Raw genomic sequence first — 4,782 nt, 5'->3', positions numbered from 1 at the left:
CTGGACATTTCTCACAATCACTGCATTCCGTCGCCGGCTACCGTAACAGAGAATATACGTATGTTTGCATGCGATAAAGGAGGATAGTGGCAACACTAATACATGTGGCAAGGCATTCTCGATCACGGTGTGGGCTGTGACAGTGTGGGCCTTGATAGGGGACTTCGTGGGCATCCACAAATATTGGCTGCAATCAATGGTTCAAAGCTTATTGGCCACTTCAAGCTCACAGACTCAATCTCACGTGGAGAGGAGGGAGATGAAATGAAATGTTATATTAAACGTCTTCAAAGGGCCAAGGTCTATGAGAGCCCGCAGAAATGACGATGACGTTGCTCGCGTGCACTACTTCAGTAGCCGGCTCAGATGGCGATGAGCCCACAAAAATGACGATGGCGATAAGAAGCGATGACAGCCCGCGTGCACTGCTACAGTAGCCCGGAGGAGGATGGCGTGCGCTGCTGCAGTAACCGGGAGGATGAAGGAAGGCTGCAATAGCGAGCCTGCGTGAGAGTCGATGGTCAACACCGCGCCATGCTGAGAGCTGTGAGGGGCGGGTGCGGGGGCATGAGGTTCTGTGGTCACCGCTGCATGCCGAATACCCTCGGGCATTGATGATGATAGCGCACAATCTCAATCTCACGTGGAGAGGAGGGATCTGAAATGAAATGTTATATTGGCCACTTCAAGCTGGACATTTCTAGCAATCAGTGCATTCCATCGGCTGCTACCGTAACAGAGAATATACGTATGTCTGCATGCAATAAAGGAGGATAGTGGCAACACTAATACGTGTGGCAAGGCATTCTTGATCACGGTGTGGGCCATGATGGGGGACTTCGTGGGCATCCACAGATACTGGCTGCAATCAATGGTTCAAAGCTTATTGGCCACTTCAAGCTCACAGACTCAATCTCACGTGGAGAGGAGGGAGATGAAATGAAATGTGATATTAAACTTCTTCAAAGGGCCAAGGTCTATGAGAGCCCGGCTAGATGACGATGACGTTGCTCGCGTGCGCTACTGCAGTAGCCGCCTTAGCTAACGATGAGCCCACAAAAATGACGATGGCAATGAGAAGCGATGACATCCCGCGTGCGTTGCTACAGTAGCCCGGAGGAGGATGGCGTGCGCTGCTGCAGTAGCCGGGAGGATGAAGGAAGGCTGCAATGGCGAGCCTGCGTGAGAGTCGATGGTCAACACCGTGCCATGCTGAGAGCTGTGAGGGGCGGGTGCGGGGGAGCCCGCGTGCGCTACTGCAGTAGCCGGCTGAGATGGCGATGAGCCCACAAAAATGATGATGGCGATGAGAAGAGATGACAGCCCGCGTGCGCTGCTACAGTAGCCCGAAGGAGGATGGCGTGCGCTGCTGCAGTAGCCGGGAGGAGGAAGGAAGGCTGCAATGGCGAGCCTGCGTGAGAGTCGATGGTCAACACGGCGCCATGCTGAGAGCTGTGAGGGGCGGGTGCGGGGGCATGAGGTTCTGTGGTCACCGCTGCATGCCGAATACCCTCGGGCATTGATGATGATGACCCACAGTCTCAATCTCACGTGGAGAGGAGGGAGCTGAAATGAAATGTTATATTGGTCACTTCAAGCTGGACATTTCCCGCAATCAGTGCATTCCGCCGGCGGCTACCATAACAGAGAATATACGTATGTCCTCGGGCATGGATGATGATAACATGATGTCTCAATCTCACGTGGAGAGGAGGGAGCTGAAATGAAATGTTATATTGGCCACTTCAAGCTGGACATTTCTCACAATCACTGCATTCCGTCGCCGGCTACCGTAACAGAGAATATACGTATGTTTGCATGCGATAAAGGAGGATAGTGGCAACACTAATACATGTGGCAAGGCATTCTCGATCACGGTGTGGGCTGTGACAGTGTGGGCCTTGATAGGGGACTTCGTGGGCATCCACAAATATTGGCTGCAATCAATGGTTCAAAGCTTATTGGCCACTTCAAGCTCACAGACTCAATCTCACGTGGAGAGGAGGGAGATGAAATGAAATGTTATATTAAACGTCTTCAAAGGGCCAAGGTCTATGAGAGCCCGCAGAAATGACGATGACGTTGCTCGCGTGCACTACTTCAGTAGCCGGCTCAGATGGCGATGAGCCCACAAAAATGACGATGGCGATAAGAAGCGATGACAGCCCGTGTGCACTGCTACAGTAGCCCGGAGGAGGATGGCGTGCGCTGCTGCAGTAACCGGGAGGATGAAGGAAGGCTGCAATAGCGAGCCTGCGTGAGAGTCGATGGTCAACACCGCGCCATGCTGAGAGCTGTGAGGGGCGGGTGCGGGGGCATGAGGTTCTGTGGTCACCGCTGCATGCCGAATACCCTCGGGCATTGATGATGATAGCGCACAATCTCAATCTCACGTGGAGAGGAGGGATCTGAAATGAAATGTTATATTGGCCACTTCAAGCTGGACATTTCTAGCAATCAGTGCATTCCATCGGCTGCTACCGTAACAGAGAATATACGTATGTCTGCATGCAATAAAGGAGGATAGTGGCAACACTAATACGTGTGGCAAGGCATTCTTGATCACGGTGTGGGCCATGATGGGGGACTTCGTGGGCATCCACAGATACTGGCTGCAATCAATGGTTCAAAGCTTATTGGCCACTTCAAGCTCACAGACTCAATCTCACGTGGAGAGGAGGGAGATGAAATGAAATGTGATATTAAACTTCTTCAAAGGGCCAAGGTCTATGAGAGCCCGGCTAGATGACGATGACGTTGCTCGCGTGCGCTACTGCAGTAGCCGCCTTAGCTAACGATGAGCCCACAAAAATGACGATGGCAATGAGAAGCGATGACATCCCGCGTGCGTTGCTACAGTAGCCCGGAGGAGGATGGCGTGCGCTGCTGCAGTAGCCGGGAGGATGAAGGAAGGCTGCAATGGCGAGCCTGCGTGAGAGTCGATGGTCAACACCGTGCCATGCTGAGAGCTGTGAGGGGCGGGTGCGGGGGAGCCCGCGTGCGCTACTGCAGTAGCCGGCTGAGATGGCGATGAGCCCACAAAAATGATGATGGCGATGAGAAGAGATGACAGCCCGCGTGCGCTGCTACAGTAGCCCGAAGGAGGATGGCGTGCGCTGCTGCAGTAGCCGGGAGGAGGAAGGAAGGCTGCAATGGCGAGCCTGCGTGAGAGTCGATGGTCAACACGGCGCCATGCTGAGAGCTGTGAGGGGCGGGTGCGGGGGCATGAGGTTCTGGGGTCACCGCTGCATGCCGAATACCCTCGGGCATCTGAAGCGACACCCTCGCTTCGCATTAGCCGAAGCCGAAAACAACCCAAAGCTTCTTCGCATATGTGGGTTGAGCCTGCAACTTTAAAACCTGTCTTCTTCTTCTCCTACTTCTCTCTATAGTTGTACAACATCTGTGACGTAGCACTCATACATGTACCCATCATTGTCTGTGCGAGAGTAGCACCCAACATCGAGATGGAGTTCTGTCTGATGTTTTGAAGAGAAGTAGGAGGAAAACCTCTTTGGGTTACTGAAGGGGCATTCAGTCGGAGGCTACCGCAACAGAGAATATACGTATGTCTGCATGAGATAAAGGAGGATGGTGGCAACACTAATACATATGGCAAGGCATTCGAGATCATGGTGTGGGCCGTGATGGGGGACTTCGTGGACATCCAGCACCTTCACGCTCTTTCCCATCCGCAACCCTTGCGATCCTCAAGATGGACCCAACACCCTCCTCCATTGAAGCTTCACCTATAACCCCACTTCATCCATCTCCCTAGAGAATGCTCTCTCTACCATCTTCTCCTTGTGTATCTAGCTTAGAACTTAGCTCTCCTTGATTGTTGACGATTGTGAGTAGCCAAGGACGTTGAAGAGGGGAAAGAGGAAAATCTCTTTAGGGTTCTTTGGTGGTCATTTAACCGGCGGCTACCACAATAGAGAATATACGTACACCTACGGGCTATAGAGGAGGGTAGTGGCAACGCTAATACATATGGCAAGGCATTCGAGTTGTAGCTGAAAGCTTCCTGACCCTGCTATTGGACATCAATGCACCCTTGTGAGGGGCGATCGCATAAAAAAAAAACACACACCTACTTCTCTCTCTCTCTCCCCTTGACATCTCGGACAGGAAGCTCCTCAAGCACTTTTTGTGCTAATTCCCAAAATACCCCTTAAATTTCAAAATCCCCGAAAGTACCCTTGTATCTATTTTCTAGATCCGCTTTTTAGTGCCTAGCAATTCATCTCCAAAGCCTACATAACCAACACAAATTCTAGTTTTAGCATATTGTATCTTCTATACAAATATTTTTTTGCATCTCTGGAATCACGTAAAATAATGAAGCAATTCATCTCCAAAGCCTACATAACCAACACAAATTCTAGTTTTAGCATATTGTATCTATATAAATATTTTTTTGCATCTCTGGAATCACGTAAAATAATGAAGCAATTCATCTCCAAAGCCTACATAACCAACACAAATTCTAGTTTTAGCATATTGTATCTATACAAATATTTTTTTAGTGCTTAGCAATTCATCTCCAAAGCCTACATAGCATCTATTGAGATTCCAAATATACATGCTAAATGGAGACAAATAGGTGCATGTAAAATAGTAGTATGTGGATTAAATGAGAGAAGAGCGAGCATGTGGATTAAATGGGTGGTATAAAACATTTTTTCGTTTTTTAAGTGAAATCTGGTACGATTCCTTTTCACTTTTATAAAACGATGTGGCCTCTCTCTCTCTCTCTGCGCAAGAACAAACCCAAGTCTC

Source organism: Adiantum capillus-veneris, chromosome 22 (genome assembly GCF_014529385.1).
Source record: "Adiantum capillus-veneris isolate H3 chromosome 22, ASM1452938v2, whole genome shotgun sequence".
In the NCBI taxonomy this organism is placed as follows: Eukaryota; Viridiplantae; Streptophyta; class Polypodiopsida; order Polypodiales; family Pteridaceae; genus Adiantum; species Adiantum capillus-veneris.
The sequence above is the reverse complement of the archived record's forward strand: the minus strand, read 5'-3'. Positions refer to the sequence as shown.